The following is a 20,240-nucleotide window of genomic DNA, read 5'->3' as shown; positions in this document are numbered from 1 at the left end:
TATAATGTAAAATCATATTTCTGGGATTGTAACTCACACATACATACATATATAAATATATATGCACACTGTGGTATTTTAGCAACTACAGACAGACAGTCACTTTGGTATTCTGGTGATGTATTTCACAGACACTCATACACTCTTACACACACACACAGAAGCCTGAGAGTAAACACACACACGTCGTCTATGTTCCATTTAGACTGTATATTTACTCTGCATTACGAGGTTAATGAGGTGAAGCCTTTCCCTCCCTCTCTCTGTCTCTCTCTAATGGATCTCTACCTCTCTCGCCCGCTCTCTCCTCTCATACTTCAGTGTTTGATTCTCTCTCTCTCTCTCTCACCTCTGTCACTCTCCCTTTTCTCTCTCTTCTTCTGTGTTTTCCCTCCTCTCTGTATCACAATCATTCCCACCGTCACTCTTTTGATCTCCGCTTTCCATTCCTCTGTCTTCTGTCCCCCTCTCTCTCTTTCTCTCTCTCTCTCTCTCCCCATCTCTCTCTCTCTCTCTCTCCATCTCTCTCCGTTTACCAAATAGCTGATGTCACTTTTTCCATTTCCCCCTAATGGAGGCAGAAACACAGAGCGATGGACGGTGAGGAAAAACAGTCAAGAGATGAAGAAGGATGGATAGAATGCGAAGGAGGCAACGAGGAAGGATGAAAAGGTGACAGCGCGCGGGGGGGAAAAAAAAGAGATTGAAGGATCCGAGAGGACGATGTGGGAGAAAATGAAGGAAAGAAAGGAGGAAGAAAAAAAAAAAGAGGAGAGGAAGATGGTGCAAGGAGAAGGGGAGAGAAAGAGGTGTAACATGATGAAATGATGTGCGGTGAAAGATGGAAGATAAGAGAGAAGGGCAGAGGATGATGGGTAATGAAAAGACAGAAAGTGAGAAACATGCTTGGGACAAACAGTGACCCATCATAAAAGAATAAAAGCTTTATTATTGATTTTTAAAGGGATATTCCACCCAAAAAACATCTTATTGATCAATCTAAGCTTGTTTTAAATGTGTAAAACGGCTGAGACGGAGAAATAAATACAAACTTGTCGTGTTAATTGTAGCCTGACAAGGTTACGCTGGTGCATCCAGTCTATGTGTGTTGTTACTGTTATTTAAAGGGGACATTTTTTTGTGTTGTTTGCATCCGCTCAAATATTTTGGATCAGATTTCAGCTGAAACATGGACAGATATATCTGAGAAGTTGACATTTTGAGTAAATAATGAGAAAAAAGCAGTGAAATCCTGCTATAGTTTGTTTCATGGTTTTTTTCACGTAGCCGAGCTCATCAGAAGTCTGCAGCTTCCTGAAGCTGACCAATCAGAGCAGAGTGGGCTCATCTTAAAGAGACAGGAGCTAAAACGGCCTGTTACAAATAGAGGCTGAACCGAGGGGGCTGCATAAAGAGCCAGTATAAGATGAATCAGGAGTTTTTAACTGTAAATCATGCAAAGATATTCTGGTAGAGCCTCAGATTATAAATATAGACTTGATAATGTGCATGATATGACACTTCTAACACGTCACAAGTCTGAACTGAATGTTGTCACATTTCGTAAAGGCAGCAGCAGCAGCACATGCAAACAGGAAGAGATGATGTGCGTGTAATGTACAGTAACTACATTACTGCGTGTTGAAAAGATCCAGTGATGGAATAATTCTTAAATTAACCGCTAATATGAAATCTGCTCTGATCAGATTAGTGATAACTGTAACTGAAAGAGGAGTAGAAGAAGAAAGAAAACAACGAAAGACGGGTGAGAGATAACAGAAAAGAGGAATAAAAAGATCAAGATAAAATTGGAATAAAACGACAGGAGGATGAAGAAGGATAGAGTGAGGAAGGATGAAAAGGAAGAGGAGGAAACTAAAATGTGATGAAGAGTGAAAAACAAAAACATGAAAGGATGAAGAGAGAAAATAAAAAAGGAAGAAACAAAAAAAAAAATATAAGAGAAAACAGGTGAGTAAAATGATGGAGGGAAGGAAGGAGGAAGGAAAGAGAAGAGAACAGAGACATTCCCAGACAGAGCAGCCAGGCTGTTAAAACACACACACACACACACACACACACACACACACACACACACACACACACACACACACACACACACACACACACCTCTCGCTCCATCATTAGTCTTCATTAGAGTCTTTATGAGGAAAATTAGAAAGGGAGTTTCCTCCCAAACTGAGCCCTGGGGTCCAACCTGCCAGTGTGTGTGTGTGTGTGTGTGTGTGTGTGTGTGTAATTGTAGATAATTTCTACATGGGGTTCAATAGATGAAGGAAGGAAGGATACAGTAACTGTGTGTGTGTGTGTGTGTGTGTGTGGATGGAAGTTGTGGTCTAGAGTATCATAGTTGCACAAACAACAATCACGGTCAGTGTTGAGCCGTAACATGTGACAGTGATGTTAGTACATTACTAAAGGTGTGAATCTTACAATTTGATTTAGATTATTGGCGTCCGACTCGATTAAGAAGTCGAATAAATAGAAAAGTTGGAACTATTTTCAGCCTCATACTCCAGTAAACCAGTGTGTGTTAAACCTTTCACTGGTGTCTTTAATCCACTGAAATACAATATGAAACATAACTGGCAGTTAAATGATCTTGATGAAGGTCGCTGTCAGCAGAGAAAAGTGTGTGAATATAAAAAAAGTTAACTACATTCATAAATTAATTCATTTGAAAGCATCTTACAGTGTTTAAAGACGATGAAATGAGATTATAATTTACTGACCGACATCACTGGTTAAATGTCTTTTATAAAAATAGAAGTTGGTGTGTTTGTTCTGGAGTAAGAAGAGGAAGAGGAAGAGGAGGAGGAGGAGGAGGAAGGTACCGCTCTGTTGTTATGAACAGTAAATGCTAGTTTCCAGCAGTAAAGAGCTTCTCTGCTGCACCGTTAGCTGCGGGGAAAGACGTCGCTGTCCATGACGCTGAGCTAAATGAGGTGAAACAGACGGGGCGTTAGCGTTGGACGATGTTCTGCATTGTCAGATCGTCACACTGTGAGTTTGGCGATACCTGATGCTATCGCCCAGAGCGCGGTGTGGCGATGGCATCGGCTATATCATCAATACACAAACGTATTGTCAGTCGGCCATGTCTACTGTACGCTGAGTTGGTTTAAGTTGTTTAAGTGTTGTAGTGTGTTGCAGGTCAGTCGGTCTGGTTTGTTATTGCTGCTCCGCTCCGCTAACATCAGTCTCTCAGTGACGGGATATCACAATATACTTCACATTCGTCTCGCCGTGGTAATTATTTACCCAAACGTTTGCCTTGTTTGAAGATGAACTAGAAGATAACTGTAGACTGTCCGGGTGTTATTAACTATCCTGCCTGCTTATTAAACCACAAACATCTCATTGTCTGTTTCTACATGTGTTAAATACAAGAGATGCAGTGTGTGTGGGTGGAGGATTTAAAGTTGGAATACATGACGTTCAGCCACTAGATGTCGCACTATAGCACCAGAATCTCAGACTAAAACAAATGTGTGCATCATTTATACAATAAAGTTGGAAAAAAAACAAAAAAGAAAGCTTTAGAAACTCAGATCAAACTGTCGAACTAGACAGTGCTGATCAAATACGGATCAAGATTCTGTTACTGCATCGCTTATTTCTCACCTCAAATGTTTTCAGAAACGTATCGTAGTTTAGAAAATTAAAAAATTTGTCATGCACAGAGGGACTCATATGCACTGACATACACAAGCAGCCAGACCGGCTACCAAAACAAAGAACAGAGAGGCTCAGATAACAACAAACACATAGAGGTAGTGTGACTTCATTCTCTGCTCAGGACGTCATTACTTGCTATATCTTTACATAGCAAATAGTTGTTCGCTGAATGTCGTCTATTGAAGCTTTAACGGCATCTATGACGGAGCTGATGGCCGAGTAACTAAAGTAACATGTTACTTTTGCTGCTTTGTAACTAGTTATGTGTATAATTGATAAAGTAAATTGCCCCACATTAACCACAATGATGAAAATAAAAATATACACGATTGAAACTGAAATAAGAAAATCTGTTTGAGCCACCAGCATCAACAGTCATATGTTATCACCGCCTGTACAGCATGATGCTGTAGTGTGTAATCAACACTGCATATCTTCTGCTGCTATATAAATATGAATATTAGATCTGACTCGGTATCAGCAGATATCCAATATTTAAGGACTCGGATCACGATCGTCCCTGATATATACAGTAATATGATACTGACAGGAGCGACTCTACATGATACTTTTACATTTGAAACATTTTTACATGATGTTATTGCTGTTTTTACTTAAATAAATGAGCAAAAAAAAGAAGAGTCGCAGTAAATTTTTTGCCAAAACATCCACATAAACTTATCAAACCAGTCCTGCATTGATCTGTATGTTCCAAACAATCATTGATTCGACAGTAAACTGCTAAATATAATACTTGTAGTGCAGTTTTGAAGCGACGAGGAGGCGACGGTGTGACATGAAAGCCGTGTTTTCGAGTGTTTGGAACATAGTGAACATACAGTGCAGTCAGACAGAAGACTGTTCTCTGCTCTCAGGGACTCGCAGACCTTCAAAAATCCTGCTGCCTGCTGGACCTTATGTTGTCCATGTAACTGAGGAATCACACTGATGATCTGGTCGTGTGAATCAGATGGTGCAGCACTGACGCAGCCTGCTTCTGACAGACCGGACCCCCTTGTTTGGAGGGTTTGAGGCCTCATAAACATGCATCGCTGTATTTTCCACCAGAGAACAAGAACGCGTTTTCCTCCACTAAACGGATGAAAAAGGTGACACAGGATGAAGAGAGCAAAGTAGACAGACTGTGAGTGAGTGTGTTCATGCCTTTGTCTTACAGTGTGTGTGTGTGTTTTTGTGTGTGTTTTAGTGTGCAGATATCATGCGCATTTGTTTGTGTAACCGTGAATGTGTGTGTTTGTGTGTGTGTGTGTGTGTGTGTGTCCTGTCCCCTTGGTGCTGACAGCTTCTCATTATCCACAGACAGCTGGAAGAGGTCATCAGTACCCCGTCACACACACACACACACACACACACACACACACACACACTCAGACACATGCACTATACTTGTGAGGACCCTCAGTGACATAACGTAACCTTAACCTAAACCCATTTCTTTTCAAAAAAAAATCTCCTCACTCTCCAAAAGTCTCCTCAATTTTCAAAAATATCCTTACTTGTCTAAATGTCTTCACATGTCCTCACTTTCCAAAGCATCCTATAAGTGCAGACATTATTGGAAAAACACAAAAAAAAGTCCTTACAGTAGATTTCAAAAAATGTCCTCACTTTCAAAAGTTCCTCACTTTAGAAAAAAGTCCTCATGTTTCAAAATACATCGTCACCTTCCTAAATGTCCTGATTTCTTTCAAAACTGTCCTCACTTTGCAGAATGTTAAGTGTCCTTCACTTTCCAAAAGATCCTATAAGTGCAGACATTATTGAAAAACATAAAAATGTCCTCACATGTCCTCATTTTAAAACAAGTCTTCACCTTCCAAAATATGTCTTTGCCTTCCACAAAATGACTTTTCAAAAATGTCCTCATTTTCAAAATAAAATATCCTCCCTTAAGTAAGTCTGTAAGTGCAAACAATTGTGAAAAACACTGTCCTCTATGCAAAATGTCTTCACTTTTCAAAAATCACTTCACTTCTTTCAAAACTGTCCTCACTATCTAAAATGTCAAAAAAATGTCCTCAAGATTCCCAAAAATGTCCTCACTTTCAAAAGTTCCTCACTTTAGAAAAAAGTCCTCATATTCCAAAATACGTCGTCACCTTCCTAAATGTCCTGACTTCTTTTAAAAGTGTCCTTCTCTTTCCAAAAGATCCTATATTGAAAAACATAAAAAAGTCCTCACATGTCCTCATTTTAAAACAAGTCTTCACCTACCAAAATATGTCTTTGCCTTCCACAAAGTGACTTTTCAAAAATGTCCTCATTTTCAAAATAAAATATCCTCCCTTAAGTAAGTCTGTAAGTGCAAACAATAGTGAAAAACACTGTCCTCTATGCAAAATATGTCTTCACCTTTCAAAAATCACTTCTTTCAAAACTGTCTTCACTATCCAAAGTCAAAAAAAAATGTCCACAAGATTCCCAAAAACGTCCTCACTTTCAAAATAAATGATCCTCATTTACTGTAAGTGTCAGTACATTTGTCTACACTTACAAAAGACGGACCTTCGATTCCAAAAATGCTCTCACTTTAATCAGATGTCCTTATTTATCAAAAAATACGCTGACTTTTAAAAATGTCTTCGCTGAACAGCGGACGGTTTGCAGATACATTCACTGTAAATGTATCTTCATTATATTGATAAGAAAACCAGAAAGCGGTTGAGCTGACAGACAAAAAACTAACATCGTTTTGTTACTATAATCTACTTCTCTCTGTCTCTATGATGGATACGCATCTGTTCAGAGTGTTGCTTTATTTATTTATAACAAACGCTACAGAAGATGCAGTTAAACAGATGAACAGCGGGGGGCAGCGGTGAGCAGCAGACGCTGAATGAACCACAACGACAACGGCGGAAGATTCTGATGAGAAGTAACGTCTTCCAGTGTTTACATTGTGCAAAATCACAAGTTTCTAAGAGAAGATATTGTGGTGCCGACGGGGGGACGATGCGGCTCCGATCTGCCCCCTAGTGGCTGCGTTGTTGTGTGTTTTTAATCCTCCAGGTACACACAGAGTAAACAAGTATGTCAACAGTGCTTGTCTGCATGTACACGCTGGTAGAGAGCAAGTATACTCAGAGCCTAACTAGGATTGAGTGGCTGAGTTGGTCATCTCGGAAATATTTACTTTACATGCTCACTGAGCGGGATAATAAGTGTGTGTGTGTGTGTGTGTGTGTGTGTGCACGTCCACCTACTGAACTGGTGAAACAATAAACACCACCCTGTTCTCTTTTCTCTCATCTCTCACACTCACTTGCTTTGTCCTTCTCTCTCTCTTTCAGTTTCACCCACACAAACATATACATACATAACAAAAATACATACACACACACACACACACACACACACACACACATATATCCCTTCATCTCTTTCACAAACACACACTCAACACACACAATAAACACTTGTCATTGGTCGGCATCAGTCGTTTATTCTTGCCAGAGCGAGGGATTTGTTTTTGTTCTTCCTGTCATTCGCCCATTTGACTTGATGGATGGTGGGTGGTGACGCAAAACACCTGCCCCCCACACACACACACACACACACACACACACACACACACACACACACACACACACTAAAACATAACATACAATTAGTGAAGTTCCTGCATATGTAAATAAAAGAAATAAATAAAAACACAGCAAAAAAACATATACGGCAACATTTAAAACGTCACATGTACAAACATGTTTACACAAAAAAAGGAACAGACACACAAACAAACAAACAAACAAAAAGGTTTCCATCACTCATTCCTCAACACTAACCTAATCTCAAACTAATTTCTTGGAAGAAGGAAAGGCAGCAGAATCTGCTCGTTTTCTAAATTTCCCTTTTTTTTTCTATTCCTGTGAGGATCAAATGAAGAACCACAAACACACACACACACAAACACACAAACACACACATCATCAGATTCCTTATGCCATGGTTGAATTCCTATGTGGCCCGCAGTGTAAACACCAGTTTATCTCCATAGAGGACAAATGGAAAGCAGCGGCAGCACAGAAAACATGAGGAGCAAAAGGTTCAAATCCCTCTAAGAACTGGGAAATACGAGCACCGGTCTCCACGATAACAACCAACCAAGTAGCCTTTGAGCAAATAAGCAAGCGGCAGGTGGAGAAAGTGGAGCATTTAGCAGCTGAGGGGCCAGATATTTCCCACAGGGGTTTAGTAGAGATCCAACAAAAGAGCCGGCGTGTTCAGCTCACAGTCTTTAGAGTGTAATGGGTGCAGACCCTCCCAAAAAAGAATCACAAAAATAACAAATTAAGTCGTCTGCATTCACAGATTAGTGTATATCACTTTTTTAAAGATGCACAGCAGCAAATAAACAGACATCAGCATGTGTAAATCAATTGGTCACTATGTGGTTGTTGCATTATATCTCCTAAGATGGCTTAAATCATTCTTCTTTTTCTTTATAATAATGTTTATTTGATGATATCTGTTTGGATTATTTGTATCAACTGGCTGTAATCACCTCCGAAAGGGGCTGAAATGTTTTTTTTGTCCGTTTTTTTGCTGCTGTGCATCATTTAAAGAAGAGATATAAACTTATTTGTGAGTGCTGACAACTTAATTTGTTATTTTTGTAGTAGAGATCAAACCAGAACTAAAAGAAGAGTGAATACTGGTGTCAGATGGACACTAACATGTCAGCCGTAACAAATGTATCAACCAATGACACGGTGATGACGACAGCTTTGTTTTAATGCTTTTTTGCCTACTAGAAGCCTAAAAATCAATTCATTTTCATTCATTCATTATCAATTAATGTGCTGATTATTGTCTTTATTCACTGATTACTCATTTCTATTCAACCTTAAAGCTGCAACCAACAATTTTCCTTTATCAAATCCATCTGTTGATTATTCACGCCATTACTCAATGACTCAATTACTTTAGTTTAGTCTATAAAATGTCTGAAAATGGTTTAAAAATGTCGATCATCGTTTCCCAAAGCCAAAGGTGACGTCCTCAAATGTTTTCTTTTGTCCCGACCAACAGTCAGTCAGTCAGAACTATTTTCTACTTTACTGCTATTAAAACTATTTTACTGCAGAACATGTAAACAGGCCTGATACGAAGAGCAGGGAAATACAGCAGCTGCAGAGCTGAGAGTGATAAGAAGAAAAGTTGTTTCCCAGTCAGACCAGTAGTCCACAGCATACATGTTTGCTTCTTTATGTTCAGCGTCAGTAAAACAGAGCTGAATATATTCTAGTCAATACTTTACTTACTGTACTAAGTTGTGCTGCTACAAACTAGGAAGCAGGAAATGGTACTTAACTACATTGAAAGTTGGGTTAGGGGGTTAGGGTTTGACCCGAACCCCCTAACCCTAACCCCTAACCCAAACCCCCTAACCCAAACCCCCTAACCCCTAACCCAAACCCCAACCCTACCCTAACCCTACCCTAACCCCTAACCCTAATCCTACCCAAACCCCTAACCCAAACCCCTTAACCCCTAACCCAAACCCCAACCCTACCCTAACCCTACCCTAACCATACCCTAACCCCTAACCCTAACCCCCAACCCTACCCTAACGCCTAACCCTAATCCTACCCTAACCCCTAACCCTAACCCTACCCTAACCTAACCCCTAACCCCCTAACCCTAATCCTACCCTAACCCCTAACTCTGACTCCCTAACCTTAACCCACTAACCCTAACCCTAACCCATAACCCCCTAACCCTAACTCTAACCCCCTAACCCATAACCCCCTAACCCTAACCCATAACCCCCTAACCCTAACTCTAACCCTAACCCCCTAACCCCCTAACCCAAACCCCCTAACCCTAATCCTACCCTAACGCCTAACCCTAATCCTACCCTAACCCCTAACCCAAACCCCCTAACCCAAACCCCCTAACCCTAACCCCTAACCCAAACCCCCTAACCCTAACCCTAATCCTACCCTAACCCCTAACCCTACCCTAACCCCTAACCCAAACCCCCTAACCCTAACCCCTAACCCCTAACCCCTAACCCAAACCCCCTAACCCTAATCCTACCCTAACGCCTAACCCTAATCCTACCCTAACCCCTAACCCAAACCCCCTAACCCTACCCTGACGCCTAACCCTAATCCTACCCTAACCCCTAACCCTAACCCCTAACCTAACCTAACCCCCTAACCCTAATCCTACCCTAACCCCTAACCCTAACCCTAACTCTAACCCCCTAACCCTAACCCCCCAACCTTAACCCCTAACCCCATTCGACCCAAATGTTCTCAACCCATTCAAACTGAGCCCACAGTCCACAATTGGACCGCGACCTACCAGTTGGGAACCACTTTTCTAGAACATGTATAATACCACTGACATGCCTCACTTATGCTGATAATAATATATAAATAATATGGCACGCCAAGCCGAGACGTGTAAACGGACTGAAAACCAGAACAGTCTGGAGTTAATGCAGCTTCAAGTACAACGTCAACGCAGTTTTCTATCAATTTAAAATGTTCAAGTGCAATTAAACAATTCTAGAGATAAATAGATTATAATAAATAATCATAATGACAAATAAATGATGAACATGATCATTTTAAACCAGCACGGAAAGAGAAAAAGAAAGAAACCAACTAACACTGACGTAAACACGGACCACAGGATGTGAATGTCATCAACCAAAATGTCGGGACAACTATTTCTGTCAGTTGCGATTTTGGGGGTGGGAATGTATATGAGTGTGTGTGTGTGTGTGTGTGTGGCCCGTATCATGGGAATAAAATGAGAAAGCCACACACACATTCTCACACAGACAGACATAGTAATGATGAAACTGGACTCTTCAGATTGATACCAAATTAGAAACGTTTTTTGTTTTTTTTTTGTCTTTCTCTCTTTACCCCAAACAGACCAAGTAGAGCTTGGCAGGCGGGATGAACACTTGACGGGAGAGAAGAGAGAGAGAGAGAGAGAGAGAGAGAGAGAGGGGGGCAAAAAAAAAAAGAGGGAGAGGCAGAGAGAAAGAGAGGGGGAACGTGAGAAAGAAAGAGAAAGGATGGATGGAGGAATTAAAATAACTGTAAAAGTGGAATGAGTGCGGGTGATGTGGAAATGAATCCATGGAGACTCTCTGAATGTGTGTGTGTGTGTGTGTTGTTTTAGCTGGGCGGCCTTGGATTTCTTGTTGACCTTTATAAAGATAGCAGCTGGTCGTCTCTTGCAGTTTAAAGTTTGGTTTGTGTTCTGGTTTCACCACAACAATCTGAAAAGCAGATGGAGGGAGAAGGAGAGAGAGAGAGAGAGAGAGAGTGACGCTCCGCCGTTCATCGACCCCTCTGGACGAGGAGGAAGTGGGATGGGAGACAGAACTAGTTCAACTAAAGTAAGAGAAACCAATTTGGCAAATATTTATTTTTTTGTTCAGTTGAGTCTTTCATCTAAAATAAAGCTTCGACTGAGGAAGAAAGAGAAAAGTAAACTGTGAGTTTGGCTGAGCTGCGTTCTTTCAGCTTTCATGCCAAGAAAAAACACTTTGAATTTAGTTGAAAGGAAGAGTTTTCACACAAAGTTAAGAGCCGCTACACTTTGGACAAAAATCTCCTTGCACATGGCCAATAGTCTCATTATTCCCTCCATCAAGTGGCTACAATAATTTTTATACAATCAATTTTTACCATCAATTTTCTCCTGGAAAAGGCAGAGAACTTCTGCTGCAATGACTCAACTTAAAAGTCTAATATGGTAGATTTTTCTTTGCTGGACTTGTATATATAAACTTAAAACTACCTTAAGAGTATTTTATGTTTTATAGTATTAGGCATGGCCCCCCTTTAAGGACACAAGAGTGAACTGCATGTTAATGTGATGGCGTTAAGTGGAAGTAAAGCAATTTATGCTTCATTAATAACTTGAACTCATTCACCGTTTTACTTTTCTTACACTATTTTGTACCATCACAGTAGCTAAAATAAGGAATTCATTGGAGACACGTTTTTAAATAAATACACAGAACAATTATTAACTAACACACACAAAAAGTCGTCTAACTTTCATTCAAAGTAGCAGCAGTGAGTCTCGCAAAACTCAAAAAGAAGCCAAGAATAGTAACGTCAGCACTACATGTGTCAGTCATCACCTGCTCTGCTTGAAGCAAGATAATCTTTGTCATACAGTACTCATGTGAGTAATATAGTTTCAGCTTGTAATGGCAATTTGTTTGTTGTTAATATTATAAAATCCAAGGAGACTTAGGTGCAGGTGAGATCTTTTATTAATGTGGGACTCTGGGCGTTGGGCTGTGACTATTTCCTGGAAGCATTAGGTACCAATGAAGGCCAGAAAAAAAGTAGACACAATTTGTAAAAAAACAAACAAAAAAAAATTGACGGCCTGTATTAAAGTGTCTATATCTGTTATTTATTATCTCAAAGTGGATTTAGTGTAACAGTAAGTTACTCTTTAAAAGCTTTAGAGATGCAATACCACAAGTGGCCACTAGGTGCTTGATACTCATACTTTCAAGGAACCGGTGCATGTTTTTTTTATGTTTTTCCCAAAGCGGCAACAACCATGGCTTAAAGTTGAAGCCAATGCAGAAGAACCTTAAGGTGCAACACCACTGATGGTTGCTAGTTGCTAGCTCCAAAGAAAATGCTAGCTCCAATTGACGCTCATTTAAAAAGCATCAACTTCTGTCATGAAATACCAAGTCAATACATTTTTTCAATGAGTTATTATGGTCTCAGTCACCAAATTCAGACCCTCTAATAAGTGTGCTGGTGGTCATTTTGGAAATTATTGCTCCGTTAATAAGATTTGAAGATTTATAGTAGCTTTAATGTCTGTTGTGTGGATGTTGATTGACAGCTGTGATTGACAGTTGGCTCACCTGTTGCTTTCCTTGGCTCCAGGACTCACACTGAGTCAGAATATAGGCACAATATTTCACTAAGTTTAACGTTAACTGATTATGATACCTGCTGTGTTAGTTTGTTAACGTTAGCCCAAATGTGCAGCGCTCGGTGTTCCCAGTAAACTAGCGTTAGCTTGGGTCCAAGGTAGCAGGGCATGTTTCCAAAGCGTAAGAGGCTTTATTTGGAAAGTCTGGCTCCAAATGGAAAAGATTTATTTGGAAAGATTAAACAACATGTGTTATCTTCTGTTTGAGAGAACAGAAGAGTACAGCTTGACATTCTGTTGTCCTGGTCAGTTATGGAATATCCATAACAGTGCCGACCGTACATAAGCATCAACTCTAGGCTTCAAACCGTCGCCACTGCAAACCAATAAGTAACGTCACACCTCACTACATCCATCTTTATACACAATCTATGGTTTTTTCCTCATTCTATGATTTGGGGGCCAGAAACACCAATTGAAAGATCCGTGACAAGTGAATTTCTGACAGATAATGAGAATCAGTGGCTGTTAACAGTTGTGCAAATATATAAAATATTAAAATATAAAAAATATTGCCTGTAATTGTTTTTTTTTTTGTAGATTTCCAACTTTCTGCTGAATGTTTGAATTATGAGGCTGCAGCCAATGATTATTTCCACTGCTGATTTATCTGTCAGTTGTTGAGCCAATAAAATGTCAATAAATCATGAAAAAAGCTTGTTTTGTTTTGACCAACCGTCCAAAACCTCCCAAAAATAGATTTTATATTTCTGTACATACTCTGATATTGCCTTTTAATTTCATCATTGCTTCACATTATTATTAGAGTCTTATCTCTACTGTTGTGCTGTTTACTGTCATTTGAGCACATCGTTGCTCAACTCTGCTTATTTTAAAATGTTCTCTATAAATAAACTTGACATTTTGAGAAGCTGGACTCTGAACTTTTGGCATTTTTTTTTTTGCTTTCGTTAAATGACTCAACAGTTTAATCGATTATTAACATAGTTGATTATTATTTTTCAGTTGATCGGTTTATCAATCAAACTCGTTACAGCATTAACACCTTTTCTTCTAACTTAGATTAAGGTTGCTTCTTCATGACGGAGCTGTACTTGTTTCAGGAGTTTTTCCCGTGTTGGAACGGAGGGTCAGAGGATGTTGTACAGACCGTAAAAGCCCCCTGAGGCAAATTTGTGATTTGTGATATCAGGCTGTACAAATAAAACTGACTTGACTACAACAGAAACAGATGTTAAAATGATGCAAAAAATAGCAAACATACCCAACAATTTGAAGAGGTTTAAGGAAAGAAATGATGGATGATGGAGAGACAAACAGAGAGAGAGATGGAGGAAAGTGTGATATGCTGTCCTCAGGTCTGCTTTACTATCATTTAACAGCCTAAACGTGCAAAGGTCAGCTGTTATTAATGGCAGGCCCTGAGGAGTGTGTGAGAGTGTGTGTGTATGTGTGTATGCAAATGTGTGTGTGTGTGTGAGAGACAGACAGTGAGTGTGAAGGTTTGCATGTCACACCTTTCTGCTCTAAATGCCATGTAGCCCGCCATTAGTGTCGTTGCTATATCGTCCCCACGGGGCTCGAAGCTCAGGGTGCGTTTGGATATTTGACCTGACGCTCCCTTTGCTGCCTCCGTCTACAACATGGGGATGTTTTATTTTTTGTTAAAAGAGATAAAATCTGTTCGGGAGGAGCCGCCATGTACTTTTCCACAAATTCTAGAGTTTCTCATCCAGTTTTTTTCTAGATTTTCAGAGACGTTTCACTGTGATAAAAGCTTTTAATCATGAATCTTATCAATAAAAACAGCAGGAAGAATCTGCTGCATTTGGTTTATGGTCAGTTTCAAATTCATTTACCAAAATAAAAGCTGCAACAACTATTTTAATAACTGAATAGATGTTTACATTACCTGGTTTCAACTTCTCAAATGTGATGATTTAATACTTTGTCATATATGAAAGTAAACTGTAGAGCTGCAATGATTAGACCATTAATAATAATAATTATGAGTCAATCGTTAAAAAAATATAATTGGCAACTATTTTTACAATCAAATAATCGTTCTCTGGGATAATAAACTCAGTGTTTTTGGGTTTTTTTAGTGTTGGTTGGACAAAACGTGACATTTTTCACTATTTACTGACATTTTACAGACAAACGACTAATTGAGAAAATATCTGTCAGATCAAATCGATAATGAAAACTATTTTAAAAGGTATAATATGTAATTATTCCATATTAAAATGTCTAAAAACAACTAGACCTATGTTATATATGTTGTTGAGTTGTGTACTTACAGAGAAATCTGTCATTTAATCAAAGTAACGGACCGTTTCATTTGGGTGCATGTTGATGGCGTCAGGAGAAAACATGCACAAGATGCATACGGCGGCGCTGTGTTTGTCCGCTACAATGGCGTCTACCAAAGAGTAACTTACACACATACAAGATAATACATCGGTGTTGTGGTTGTTCCACACAAACTGTTATAAATTGACTTTTATTCAGTTTTAAGCCACATTTTTATGATAAATGTAGGTGGTTTTTAACTATATCTTTTAGCCGGAAGAAGGATTTTAGTCATTGGACGTCTGGATCTTAAGTTATCAGAGAAATAAACTGGACAAACGTTAGCAGCAGCTCGGCTAACAGCCCCTCCAGGAAGTCCAGTAGTCACCAAACATCATCGGAGAAATATTGATTTTTTTTTTTTTTTTTTTTTTTTAGGTGAAACAGCTTTAATTAGTATTTTAACGATTTTAATCTGCATGTACGTTTGTTTTTGGAGAGGAGGAGACCTCTGCGGATAATTCGGCTCCTGGTAAAAACAACACTGGAGTAATCGTATCTCAGTGAAGCTGGTTATTTAACAACAAAGACAACAACTCCCATGATCCCTTGCTACTTCACACCGTCATCACACTCTTTTGTTATTGTTTTGATTGAGAGACCCCTAGCAGCTGAAATTACATATTAAGATAACAAAATTACAGAAATACAGCGTGAACAAACAAGATGACAAAATTATAGATGTATCGATGAAGAATCTAATCAGAAGGACATTGAGCACCTGAATGAAGCAGTTCCTCGTTTGTATTTGACTCACACTGCCGTGATGATGACGGCGACTAAACTCATTTAAAGCCAAGGTCGGGGTCTCTGTTCCTCAGAAACAAGTGGATCCTTGAAGACCTCTAATCATCAGTCAGCAATTGGATTAGTTTGATCTGTGTAAACAAAGTCATCACCGTTTTCTTCCACAGACAAACTTATGTCTTTGCTAATTGTCTAAATTGAATGAATCTGTCTGTCTAGAGGAGGAGGAAGGAAGGAAGAGGGAGGAAGATGTGACATCAGGACACAAACAACAATTCAGAATAATACTCAGAACTTTAAGCGACTAAATGTCACCCCGTCCCGCTCTCCTGCTTCTTCCTAAAGGACAACAAATGTGGCGTAAATGCAGAACGGATGCGGTTAAATGCATGCAGCGGTTGCTGCTGCTGCTGCTTTCTGCTCCAGCTGATGTATTTTTGGCCGCGGCCGGTGTCCCAGTTGTGTGCGGCTCCTCCTTCGGTGTTGGGAGGCAGGTGAAGGGTGTCTGGTGACAAAATGCCTGGTGTGTAGCCTATTTTCCGGGTTTTGACCTTCCCTGAATACACCGCTGTGAGGAGAACGAAGATGAATTGGAGCGCAGAGGCTGTCCACTCGCAGAAAGAAAGAAAGAAAAAAGAGAGAAACTAACTGATGGATATTAAGTGTTTGTCTCATTTTCTCTTTCTATTTGCAGTTTTATTTAACTCTCCTTCCTCGGATCAGAGTAATGGAGTGTTTGAGGTCAACTTGAGGTTCACGCTGGAGGTTTCGGACAAACAGCAGAGCAGATTGTCTGTTGTTTAACCTGCGCGACATGCAGACATAACAAACCGCCTCCAAAAACAAAATAGATGAAAATAGATTACAGTTAAAGCAGAACAAGAGAGAGAAAGATTTAGATTTTTAACCTCTGCAGCTCCAGACGTGATGCTGTTTTGTTTTCAAAGAGGTCGTGAAGGGTTAGAATATCAGATTTGATCTCCTCCACACACACACACACACATCGTTCTTCTTCATCTTACTGTTAAACACTTCCTGGTTTCATTTGTAATTCTCTCCATTTTCTTCCTTTTTCTGCTGTCATCTCCCTTCGTGTCACGTCGGGGGTCGTATCGGGGGGGGGGGGACGGCGGCGGTGGAAGAACAGGGTGACACCGTGTTGCTACGGCTTGAGACGTGTTGATGTGAACAGGTTTGAGGTTTGAGGTTGTCGGGCGACGGAGCTTCTTTTTGTTAGCATCAACTGAACAATTAACCTCGAAATATGACATTACTTTACTAAAGCTACTACTGAAGTATGTTTGGCTTTATTGGACAGTTAGTAATAATATAGAGAGGCGTATGACACCAATAAAGTTTATTTTTCAACTGTTAAAGGTCCTGCACATACGTTTATTGATCACAACCTTATAAAAAAATGTTATGAGTTGTGTCAAGAAAGTTAATATCAATATCGGTATTGTGGTATAATTTAATAAGCCTCCTTATGATGTGCTGAAAAATAAAATGCAATGCATCATATTGAATGCATACCTTGCAGAAACTTGTGATTGATATATGGGCACAAAGTATGTTAAAGATAATCACACTCAGAGTACTGGATGAAACTGTAAGGCATATCCAGTTCTGCCCAAAACCTATTTTTAGGGCTCTGGGGCTGCAACAGGTGACGTAAAGAGATTATAATAGTGTAATTGGCGAGTATGAAGAGGTTGGACAATAGGTGTGACCTATATAAGCCAAGTGGTATAAAAGAAGAGGTGCTGACCCTTTGGTGCACTGTAACTGTTCTCCTTTATTGCCGGCGTTAACGTACATTTTGCTGCTCTGAACTCCTGATGATTCTTGTTTGGACACCAAAGAGAAGTTTTTTTTCTTGAGCTGATCTGAAACTTTTTCCAACTGAGATCCAAAGATTTGACACGATAGTATCAAAAATCCACTATGAGTCGGACTATAGAACCATCAAACTTTGCTTTTCTTTACAGCCGTATAGATTTAAATGTTCTAGATTGATTGATAGTTGTGAGTTGAGTGATTGATAGTTTACTCTCTACATATACTACTATAATGTATTGTAATGTTGTATCAGCAGCACTACTTATGGTGTTGTTGGTTTATTCAGTTGCAGAATGTTTTTGTAATATTTTAAGGTAGCAGCTCTGCATATATCTTGAACTAAGGCATTAATTTGTTGATTATTTTCTCGATTACTTGATTAGTTGTTTCGTCCATAAAATGTCAGAAAATGGTGAAAAATGTCAGTCAGCTGTTCCAAACAACCCAAAGTGACGCCTTTAAATGTCTCATTTAGTCCACAACCCAAAAATATTCAGTTTACAGTCAAAGAAGACTGAAGAAACCAGAAAATATTCACATTTGAGAAGCTGGAATCAGAGAATTTGGACGTTTTTTTCTTAAAAAAAAAAAAGACTCAAAATGATAAATCGATTATCAAAATAGCTGCATGTGTGCACATATATATAATTTACTAGTTACTGTGTAGTTCTACTGGACAGAAAATCATTTCAGAGGGCGTGTGAGACACACACACACACACACACACACACACACACACACACACACACACACTCAGCGGTGGGACAGATAATACCAGATGAAGATTGAAATGGGAGGAAGAATCAATATTTCCAGTCAAACGTCTGTTTCATTTTCTCCAGATTAGAGGAGACTGTTTCTCTTTGTTCCATCACTGACCGACCAACCAACCAACCAGCGTCCACACAACACCGTCCCTGTGTGTGTGTGTGTGTGTGTGTGTGTGTGTCTGTGTTCATACCAGTGTCCTCACAAGGTATGAAAAAGAGGAAGATATGGAACATGTGAAGACTCTGAAGGGTCTCCACAGGTAATATAAACGTGCGTGTGTGTGTCCACATTGTGTCTTTGTACATTCAATTTCCACCGTCCACAGTGTCCAAATAAACTGTCAACCCTGGAACGGCTGATAAAGAGTGTGTGTGTGTGTGTGTGTGTGTGTGTGTCACAATATTTGTCCTGTGTTATTGGAGCTCTGAGGCCACAGAGTCTTCTATAAACACCCAGCTGTGAATTATTCAACAAATAAACACATCTAACACCTTTCTCTCTCTCTCACACACACACACACGTTCACACAAAACAGCTGACGTGCATACACACACATTTAGACAAATTACATATTTTTAAGATGGAACACACACAAGTGGTTGGATTTGATTGTTGAAAGGAGAAAACGGCTGATGGGTTGAATTTACTTTGATAAGACACACACATGCACACACACTTACACACGCACACACACACACACACACACACACACACACACACACACACATACAGTATACAGAGAGGCCATTTCATTTTGCCGCAGCTTAAGTGGATTTGGCTGTTGGTCAGTTCAGTGGAAGGTGAAACAAAAACCGTTGTAACGTTACGTTCAATGACGGAGTGACACCTGCAGGTTGAACCAGGTACTGCAGGATAAATACCTGCTCTGTAAAGGTGTGTGTGTGTGTGTCACCATTATCAGATTTAAAAAGAATAATTTATAAAAAAATATTATGTCAATGGAAGAGATTTAATTAATTAGTTAATCATGATTTATCCAACTAATAAGCCTTTTTCATTCTGACATGTCAGAGCAGGAAACAGCCAGGTGAATAAGAAGAAGAAGAAGAAGAAGAAAAAGAAGAAGAAAAAGAAAAAGAGGAGGAAGAAGAAGAGGAAGAATAAGAAAAAGAAGAAAAAGAAGAAGAAGAAAAAGAAAAAGAAGAAAATGAAGAAGAACAACAACAATAAGAAGAAGAAGAAGAGGAAGAAGAAGAAGAAGAAGAAGAAGAAGAAGAGCAGCTTTTAACTCAGTTGTGTGTACTGTCTCACTAGAATGAAGAAAACAATATTAGGGCTGCAACTACTGATCATTTTGATCAGCCTATTGATTAATCTGTACATTTTTTCAATTAATTAATGAATCATTTCGACTGTAAAATTACAAACAATAGTGAAAAATATTCTGTCACAGTTTCCCAGAGCCCGAGGTGACATCATCAGACTGCATCTTCAAAACTCAAAGTAAGTTAAAAATTAAAAAAAACTTAAAATTAGCAATTATTCTCACAAGTGTTTAATCAGTTTAGTCATTTATTTCTAGTTCTAACGTCACACTCGTGAGGATTTGATGATTTTCTTTGTCTTATGTGACTGAACATCGTTGGACATTTGAAGACTGGAAGTAATTGTAAAAAGAGTTTTACCAAACAATTAAATCACTTAATCAAAACTGATAATCAGCAGATGATTTCATGATGAAAATAATCATTAGTTGCAGCCCTAAATTCAATTAACAGTAACAGAAAATCCTCTCGTTTGAGAAGCTGGAACCTGCAAATGTTTTGCATTTGTCCTTCATAAATCAGGTTTAAGCAATTATCATAATAACAGACTAATCATTTCAGCTCCAGAAATATGATTATTACAGCTGGAACTCTTTCATAAGAAAGCAGTCAAATAAAAAATGA

The sequence above is a fragment of the Thunnus thynnus genome, chromosome 22, assembly GCF_963924715.1.
Source record: "Thunnus thynnus chromosome 22, fThuThy2.1, whole genome shotgun sequence".
NCBI lineage: Eukaryota > Metazoa > Chordata > Actinopteri > Scombriformes > Scombridae > Thunnus > Thunnus thynnus.
This window is presented reverse-complemented; position numbering follows the sequence as displayed.